Raw genomic sequence first — 10,181 nt, forward strand, 5'->3', positions numbered from 1 at the left:
AACCTGCACAAAATATTCTAGGTGAGGTCTCACCAAGGAATTGTATAATCTTAGCATTACCTCCCTTGACTTAAACTCCACATACCTGCAGATATACCCCAACATCCTATTGGCCTTTTTTATTGCTTCCCCCAACAACAACCGAAATGTACGGCATTTCGTTGCCAGGTACTTGTGACATGTGCAATGACAATAAAGTTGAATTCTATTCTATTCAATGGCGAGAATGAGACATGGAAGCATCAACATACACACCAAGGTCTTTCTCATAATCAGCTACCTTTATTTCAGTAGGTCCCATAAAATACCTGTACTTTATATTTCTGCTCCCTACATGGAGTACCTTACATTTGTGTATGTTAAATTTCATCTGCCAGGTGTCGGCCCAGTCACTAATTAAATCAAGATCCCGCTGTAGCTGCTGAGCCGCTAGTTCAGTATCTGCTACACCACCCACCTTGGTGTCATCTGCAAATTTCACCAGTTTACTGTATATATTGGTGTCTATATCAATTATGTAAATTAGGAACAATACAGTATAGTGAAGTTGATTCAAAGCTTTAATATGACATGCATATATAGCCTGCTTACATGTAGTAGAAAACTGACTGGTTCTCCACACAGACTTCAAGCAAGGGCTAACTTTGCTAAAGTAAAAAAACAACACTATAATTCAGCATGTGCACTAAAACAAACATATGTACAAAGACGCTGTCTAAAAGACGATCTATATCAGCACGAGCAGAGCTCGTGGCTAATTTAAAGGAAACATGGAGCAGACAGTGTACAACGCTTTCATGCTGCTATTTTTTATGTACTGCAAGTGTGTGGCCACCTCTCATTAGAAAAGTAATACAGTGTAATATGTTATAAATACCTGCTTAACTTCTGCTGTTATCAATACCGCGGGTGTGTGTTGGATCATGTAGGAACGCGTGCCACTGGCAGAGCTTTTAGCCAATGACATGTCAGTAAGCAGCACGCACAGGGTACTGCTGCATCGGGATGCGTTCAGGGGCACTTGAAAATTACAGTTTTCCGCTCAGATCTTTGTCCAATCTTCTCATTGGTATATTTTAATGTTTACCATTTCCAGCGGGGTGGCACTGGAGCTGGCAAGGGCTCTGTTGGGGGTTGCAATTGCCACCCCTTTGGCTCCGCCCCTGGACAACTGGTGACCGACATCACACTTTCTCCAGACGTTACACTCCTCATCCATAGACATAATACGTCAGGAAGCATCCTCTTGTTATAATACAATCCGGTGCCTTGTGTTCTAACTGCACATAATTTACTTGCAGATGATTATTATTCTCATCTTTAAATATTCACGTTTAGTCTCACATTCTGCTCCTCAAGATTGTACATCCACTTGTGTACTATGTACTTTTTAAATCTGCTGCAGTATGTTTACTTTGCTCACACCATGTGTACAGTCTTTGTACCTTGTCTGTTTGGCATTATCTGCATGTTTGTATGCATCAGAATTCCCCCCCAGTCAATACAGTCACTCAAAACCTAAATTGGGTCTTATATCATTTCTAGAGATTATTTGTTCCCATGGTTGTGTATTGTTAAAACATAGTTTCTGTATTTACATACCATCCGAGTATTGAGTGTGCATACTGTAGTGTGCCACCTGATCCACATAACACCTGACCCCCATGGCCCCCCCCTACTGGTGGTGGACCCACAGGAGGGCAGACCAACTGCAGCTCAGGCGAGTGAGAGCTCTACAGAGACACTGAAGTCCTTAGAAGCCAGGTCCCCCTTTGCTGGCATGCTGAGCATAAAATGTTGTTTATTCCCACCTATGACAAGAACCATGTAAAGTAATGACAGCAACAGGCCAAAAATACTGGAGACCAGAACAAGGAAAAAATATGATGGTACAAGCAAACTTAATTCATGAGTCTATTGATTTTGCAGGACAGATTTAGTCTCTGCTGCGCCTCCACCTCCCATCTCTCCTGTGAGCCTCTTCTCCCTCGCGTCACGCTGACCTTTCACCCTTCTCAGTCTATTCCAAAGATGGAGAATATAAACACACACACACACACACATACACACACACACACATATATATATATACAATAAATAAACTCAATAAAAACACGCCTATGAGCTTATGCCCAAAGGTCAGTGTAATTTCTTTAATTCTGCATCTGTTTTCACCACAAGGTGCCCTGCAGGGCTGCTGCCTCACCACAAGGTGGACATTTCAGCATGTGCCAATATTCATTTACACATTAGCTACACACTACAGCTGCAGGATACAAAACAGACCAGTCTCTGTACCCAGACTTTATGATTAAATAGACCATGTTTGTGGTATAAAAAGATTAAGCCTTGATATTGTATAGCTTTGGTGACTAATCTGATTTTAAAATTAGAAATTGGAAAACCTCCGGATGCAAAATGATAATGTTTTGAAGCGGGGGGGGACCTGTTTGCAGAGTCACATGATCTTGTCTCTGGGGGTCCTGTGAGCTCGAGGTCTGAACACACCTTCGTCTCATAAAATGAGACCTGAGCCAATCGCTGTGCCTCTGGGCTCCTTGGTCATTGTGTACAGCGACCAGCAGGGTCTGCTAATCTGCCTGAAAGCAGCTCGTTTGAAACAGCATTACAAACTGGAACAATGAGGAGTTTAGAACCATGGGAGCGTGAGAACAGGGGGTTCAGCTCAATCTGCTTTTAGTCCAGGTGACAGATATATACTGATATATACGATCATCTTGGTTCTCCACCCTGAGAATCGTGGGTAAAGTATGAAGTTGTAATGTCTGCAAACTTCATAGCATTCAAACATTGCATTTTATTAAGATTGTTCCCTATGCAGAAGCCACCAATGATGAAATCTGCAGCATGCTATGGGGTGGCTCGGTCCTGTCATGCAGGCTGTTGGAAGACCTGGTGCAGAAGTAGTCTCCAACAGAGGGTGCATGACCTGGATCTGATACGAGTCAAGAACCAGCCTATCTGTAATCACACACACAGGCAGAGCAAGAGGCTGGAACATAACAGGACACACATGTAGCCAGAACCTCCCACAGTGTCCAAACTGTCACCAACACTGATGTAACCAAACCCTCCAGCACATGAGCCTCTCCTCCCCATCACAGACTGATAAGGAGCTGACTGATTGGCTGAAGGTGCTGGGTGTGGATGCAGACACCATAGAGAAGGCAAGTATGCTAGAGCGGCCTGCTGGGATGCAGCCTGGGCGTGATGCAGTGTGGGAAGCCTTCTGGAGGACCTGGAGCGCTACTCGCACCGTGAGCCAGCGTGCAGCAGGTGGTGCAGTGATTAGTGCACTGGATCTACAGTCAGGAGGATAAGGTTCATGCTCAGAAGGTCAGGCCTCTATCCACTGACAGACTGTAAGTCCACTGTGGTGCCCATAGCATTTTTTTGTTTATTCTGTATGGTTGATGCTCTCTGCTACCTAGCGGGGAGAGGGCTCCTTAGACAGCACCACCTAGTGGACAGACCAATGCAATTCTGCCCTTGGTGACCCTCGATGAATGACATGTGCCTTCCTTGTATTAACTGTTTGTCTCTGCAGTTTCCTTTCAGCTCTGTTTCAAGTCATAATACTGTTTACACATTACTGTTTATGACTTCATGCCCCCCCCCCTGAGAAAGGCCCTTAACACTAACTGCAAATAAACTTTGCTTTGGATTAAAGCTAAGTAAATAAGTAAATATCCCTTCGCCTCCCGAATGTGAAACAGCAGCCCAAAGCACATGACCATCGGGGAGAGCTGAGTTTGCACACAGACTCGCTGACATTGGCAATGTTGTTAATGTGTTTCTGAAATGCAGGTTAAATGTTGCTGGAATGTCCTGCATCTTTCTGCACCACTTTTGCTGATGTGTGATGTTTCTTTGTTCCTCTTTGAACATTTTTACTCACAGCATCACAATGTGTGAAAACCACATGGGCACACAAAGCTTAAACTAGAAGCCCAGTATATATTATATGATAAAAGCCTCCCTGTCTATGTTTTGCTTGGATGTTTATTTCTTAAAGGTCCGAAAACAGCAGCTTCTCAAGCCAGATGCAGGGTTTGCACTGACCTCAGTGGTGCATTAGAAATGCAGCTTTTCACAGAATGCGACATGGGAATCTGGGCCTGGAGCCTTAAAAAGGAGCCTGACTTCCTGTCTTCCTGTGCACTGGTACAAACAGCCTGCAGATACTGGCTACTGCACCCACTTGGTCAGGATGTGTTGTTGGGGGATCAGTGGGAGGTGGGCTTTAGGCTGTAACTGCTGCTGATTGGCTCTTCTGAAGAATGTAGAAGGAAGTGACTCTGAGAGACAACTAACAGGCTTCTGTGGTCCTCAAGAGGCAGATTTAAGAGCACTGCATAGAGCTCTTTCTCAATCTGGGCATAATTTTGCTCTGTCTCATTTAGGGCTTTTGATGGCCACTGGTGCTGCCGAGGGTTTAAGGCGAAAACTGCACTCACCAGGGAACAGCCCAGTTCCTTTAAACACGTCAGCAAACTCGTCCATAATGCTCTCAGGTTTTCTTGGCTGCACATTGATAACATGGACCAACTTAACCATGTTCATGTCCAGGCATGCTCTCAAGTCTAGGGGGATCCTTTGTGTAGACTGTCGAAGTGGATGTCTGCATGCTGTTTTCTGATTGAGTCAATAAACAACTCCTCTGTCTGCTCATTCGCAACAGAGTGTACCTTTCGCTGTCTGTGTTTTGCTGGGTGTTGCATTTGGGTTTTAACTTCTTGCATTTGTTGCATTGCCGTTCGCGTACTGGGCATTCTTCTGTACTGCCGTGTTCTCTCCCACAGGACTCACATTCTGTGCCCTGCTTAGCAACATTTCTAGCATTTCTGAGTGGCCTGCTATGTTTCCGGCGCAGTAAAGCTGCACTTTGCAGGCATTTATTCACAGTATGGACAGCCTGGCCAGCTGTACATTTTTAACTGCTGCTGTGAGACCTCATGTGAGTGAGCGATGTCCATCACCTTTTCCAAAGTCAAGTCGGGGCCGTGGCTTAATAGTTTATCATGGACTTTTGGTGAGTTTGTTGGAAAAATTATTCTGTCCCTGACCATCCATCCATCCATCCATCCATTTTCTCCCGCTTATCCGAGGTCGGGTCGCGGGGGCAGCAGTCTCAGCAGGGAAACCCAGACTTCCCTCTCCCCGGCCACTTCATCCAGCTCCTCTGGGGGGATCCCGAGGCGTTCCCAGGCCAGCCGAGAGACATAGTCCCTCCAGCGTGTCCTGGGTCTTCCCCGGGGCCTCCTCCCAGTGGGACATGCCCGGAACACCTCACCAGGGAGGCGCCCAGGAGGCATCCTAATCAGATGCCCGAGCCACCTCATCTGACTCCTCTCAATGCGGAGGAGCAGCGGCTCTACTCTGAGTCCCTCCCGAATGACCGAGCTCCTCACCCTATCTCTAAGGGAGAGCCCAGCCACCCTGCGGAGGAAACTCATTTCGGCCGCTTGCACTCGCGATCTCGTTCTTTCGGTCACTACCCACAGCTCGTGACCATAGGTGAGGGTAGGAACGTAGATCGACTGGTAAATCGAGAGCTTCGCCTTTTGGCTCAGCTCCTTCTTCACCATGACAGACCGATGCAGCGCCCGCATCACTGCGGACGCCGCACCGATCCGCCTGTCGACCTCCCGCTCCATCGTCCCCCCACTCGTGAACAAGACCCCGAGATACTTAAACTCCTCCACTTGGGGAAGGATCCCATCCCCGACCCGGAGAGAGCATTCTACCCTTTTCCGGCTGAGGACCATGGTCTCGGATTTGGAGGTGCTGATTCTCATCCCAGCCGCTTCACACTCGGCTGCGAACTGTCCCAGCGAGAGCCGAAGGTCACGGTCTGATGAAGCCAACAGGACCACATCATCTGCAAAAAGCAGAGACCTAATCCTGAGGTCACCAAACCGGACACCCTCAACGCCCTGGCTGCGCCTAGAAATTCTGTCCATAAAAGTTATGAACAGAATCGGTGACAAAGGACAGCCCTGACGGAGTCCAACCCTCACCGGAAACAAGTCCGACTTATTGCCGCTCATGCGGACCAGACTCTGGCACCGGTCATACAGGGACCGAACAGCCCTTAAAAGGAAGCCCGGCACCCCATACTCCCGGAGCACCCCCCACAGGACTCCCCGAGGGACACGGTCGAATGCCTTCTCCAAGTCCACAAAACACATGTAGACTGGTTGGGCAAACTCCCATGAACCCTCCAGAACCCTGCGGAGAGTATAGAGCTGGTCCACTGTTCCACGGCCGGGGCGAAAACCACACTGCTCCTCCTGAATCCGAGGTTCGACAATCCGGCGGACCCTCCTCTCCAGAACCCCCGAATAGACCTTACCAGGGAGGCTGAGGAGTGTGATCCCCCTATAGTTGGAGCACACCCTCTGGTCCCCCTTCTTGAAGAGGGGGACCACCACCCCGGTCTGCCAGTCCAGAGGCACTGCCCCCGATGTCCACGCGATGCTGCAGATGCGTGTCAACCAAGACAGCCCTACAGCATCCAGAGCCTTCAGGAACTCTGGGCGGATCTCATCCACCCCCGGGGCTCGGCCACCGAGGAGCTTTTTAACCACCTCAGCGACCTCCGCCCCCGAGATAGGGGAGTCCACACCCAAGTCCTCATACTCTGCTTCCACATCGGAAGGCGTGTCGGTGGGATTGAGGAGGTCTTCGAAGTATTCCTTCCACCGACCCAAAACGTCCCGGGTTGAGGTCAGCAGCACCCCATCCCCACCATAAACAGTGTTGATGTTGCACCGCTTTCCCACCCGGAGCCGCCGGATGGTGGACCAGAATCGCCTCGAAGCCGTCCGGAAGTCGTTTTCCATGGCCTCACCAAACTCCTCCCAAACCCGAGTTTTTGCCTCAGCGACCGCCGAAGCCGCATCCCGCTTGGCCTGCCGGTACCCGTCAGCTGCCTCTGGAGTCCCACAGGCTAAATAGGCCCGATAGGACTCCTTCTTCAGCTTGACGGCATCCCTCACCACTGGTGTCCACCAGCGGGTTCGCGGATTGCCGCCGCGACAGGCACCGACTACCTTACGGCCACAGCTCCGGTCAGCCGCCTCCACAATGGAGGCACGGAACATGGCCCATTCGGACTCAATGTCCCCCGCCTCCCCCGGGACATGGGAAAAGTTCTGCCGGAGGTAGGAGTTTAAACTCCTCCTTACAGGGGATTCAGCCAGACGTTCCCAGCAGACCCTCACTATACGCTTGGGCCTGCCAGGCCTGGCCGGCTTCCTCCCCCACCAGCGGAGCCAACCCACCACCAGGTAGTGATCAGTTGACAGCTCCGCCCCTCTCTTCACCCGAGTGTCCAAGACATGCGGCCGCAAGTCCGACGACACGACTACAAAGTCGATCATCGAACTGCGGCCTAGGGTGTCCTGGTGCCAAGTGCACATATGAACACCCTTATGCCTGAACATGGTGTTCATTATGGACAATCCGTGACGAGCACAGAAGTCCAACAACAGAACACCACTCGGGTTCAGATCGGGGGGGCCGTTCCTCCCAATCACGCCACTCCAGGTCTCTCATTGCTATTTGGGTAGTCACAGTATTTTAGTAAGAGCTTTAGTTCCATTACAAACTGGTCAAAGGTTTAACTTGGACCTTGCATTTTTTCATGGAACTTATAACAAGCGAAAATCAGGTTTGCTTTAGGCATTACATAGCCTTCAGATTTGTCATAATAACTTTTAAAATGTTCGCTTGTTCTTCTGCTAGTGACCATGTATTAAAAATCTTTCTCTCCAATCCATAGCATTAAATAGCTACATTTCTCCTCCTCAGATTTCACATGGAGGAGACTGCTGAACATTAATTCGGTGTGTTGTTGAAACTTTCGCCATGTGTCAGGGAGGTTAGAAGAGCCCCAGTTCATTCGCGGTTTAGGTACCTCCTAGTGATTCCATCCTTCCACTCCAACTGTCAGTCCCTACCTTTTTTTTATAAGCCAAGCATAACTGACACCATGTAATGTTTCGTGTTGCCGTCACTCACAGTGTCTGGCACAAATCACTTCATCCACAGGCAGCAGCTTAAACTAATGTCTTTATTATTCTGCCATTCATATCCCATCAGCCCATTCCAATACGCCCTTTGTATGACACGTGCCTCTCGGATATTACACCGTCCATCCTTAACTTCCTGGGACAGACTCACTGTGACTGGGTACCTTTTCTCTCCCCCTGTAAATACAGGCAGTCCCCAGGTGAAGGAAGTCTGTCCTACAGACAAACGGACTGCTATAGAGAAAACATTGTGTGGCTTCAGTGGTGCATCAGCTTGAGGTACAGTATGGTACCGTATGTAGTTACTATTATTATTTCTGTATTATTACTGTATTATTATTATTGATGGCATTATAATACAATTTTCTGACTTACCTTCAAATTCGACCTAAAGAAATAGGGAACGGAATCAGTTTAAAACCTGGGGACAATATCATATTCCATCTGTAGTTCAAAACTTGGGTCCTGCTGACAGAAATCAGCTCCTCTCTGGGATTCATGTGAAGAACCTGTGTGTTTTATTTAGTGTAGCATTGACCAAGAGACTTGTGGCCCCATCATCTCCATGGAAACAAGACCCACAACCGCACCCTACAGACATTCAGAGCAAAGCTGCTGAAACACCACCAACGTGTGATACACTTTCTGTCAGCCGTTATTAATGTCAGTCACAGAGAGACCTGACAGTGCACCAGAGACACTGGCCACAGTTTGGGAGCAGCTGCAGAGGGCCAGAGGTGGGTCGGTTTCCTTATTTATAGAAGCCTGTGATTGTCTGAGTATCAGACATTTTACATCAGAGGCCGTAACAGGTGTGGATCTTACCCAAACATGCAGATGAGCCACACACTATGCTGTCTGTAGAATGAACAGAGCGGTAATCGGCATTTTACTCTTTCATCTCATTTAAACAGACCGGAACTTTCTCAGGCACAAACTTCCCTGTATTCACAGCCCCTCTGGACCGGCCCCACAAACATGGGTATGAGAGAGTCCACTGGACCCACAGAGATTGTGTTCAGTGAGCTTAAGTTAGCAGCTCTTGTGTTTTGCTAAACTGTCAGTGCTGTGCTGTGTTCAGTCACTTCCTCTATGACCTGCTGTTTATTTCTGTATTTAGTGTGAATCTCTGTGGTGAACAGAGTCCAGCATTAAAGGACCAGCAGGCAGGTCAGTGTAAAGTGCTCCTGCTTTTTTCGTTTAGTTCAAACTTTTAATTGACAGGCTTCAGTAGCAGTATTTTCTACTGTCATCAGTGAACATCAGTCTGTACTGAGTATTTCCCAAATTCTTTGCTTAATTTTTTCTTGTCTAATATTTGAAAGAATACAATTTCCTTAAAAATTTGTTACTCCAGCAAAATGTTCTTCAGGGTCATACTCATTTGTAAGTACTGATTAATATTTCATTTCATGGTTTATTTCCAGTGTTTGTAATATTTGCCAGCTGCAGGTGTGATATTGCCTGTGATTCTGTCTTTAATCACACAAGCATTTTTATTATTATATGAGGCTACAACATGAAATGTTGTACATTCTCTGCCTCTGCTGCAATAGAGGTACTAATTTTTTAATACTGCTGCAGAATTCTCTGTATTCTGTCCAACTACTCTACATCGTACTTTGCTCTGCCACATATTAGTTTATGTTCTTCTTGAATGTTGCATTTTATGTTGTGAAATATCTCGTAGTAGACATTGGAAAGTAGGCAAATCAGAATTTCTAGTTTGAGATTCATTGTACTTGGTACACATGATGCTGCTTTCTTTGAAACTTAAACTGCCATTGAATTTTGAAGACGTTGTACACCTCTGAAAATATAAAGCTCTTCCAGACATTCATTCTTAAAAAATCAGACTAACTACCGTATATAAACACATAGTCCCGTGAAAAAAGGTGACCGTACTGCCACCCCAGTCTTTAGTGGTACTGCATCTTGCGAATGCGTTACATTGATTCCTAGCACCTACGACGAATGGAATGAATGTAAAAAACGCGTAGCGGCCATGATGTGGATGCGTATGTTACCTAGTTGACATTTGGCCCTCACTATTTAACGTGTAGACTGCAGCATAATGTCACTAGTGCCACATGTTACACTAATGCACACTAATGGACTACATGC

At 47.3% G+C, this 10,181-nt stretch overlaps 1 long non-coding RNA gene across 2 annotated transcripts; it reads left to right on the top strand.

Moving 5' to 3' along the window:
* Positions 1 to 7,816: 7,816 nt before the first annotated feature.
* Positions 7,817 to 9,751, top strand: LOC140589062 (uncharacterized). 2 transcript variants are annotated; one of them, XR_011990254.1, is made up of 4 exons: positions 7,817 to 7,871; positions 8,247 to 8,336; positions 8,584 to 8,794; positions 8,972 to 9,751. It is a non-coding gene; the product is annotated as an uncharacterized lncRNA (long non-coding RNA). The 2 variants fall into 2 exon arrangements; XR_011990255.1 differs by having other exon boundaries at positions 8,589 to 8,794.
* The last annotated feature ends 430 nt before the right edge of the window (positions 9,752 to 10,181 follow it).

The sequence above is a fragment of the Paramormyrops kingsleyae genome, chromosome 4, assembly GCF_048594095.1.
Source record: "Paramormyrops kingsleyae isolate MSU_618 chromosome 4, PKINGS_0.4, whole genome shotgun sequence".
Taxonomy (NCBI): Eukaryota; Metazoa; Chordata; class Actinopteri; order Osteoglossiformes; family Mormyridae; genus Paramormyrops; species Paramormyrops kingsleyae.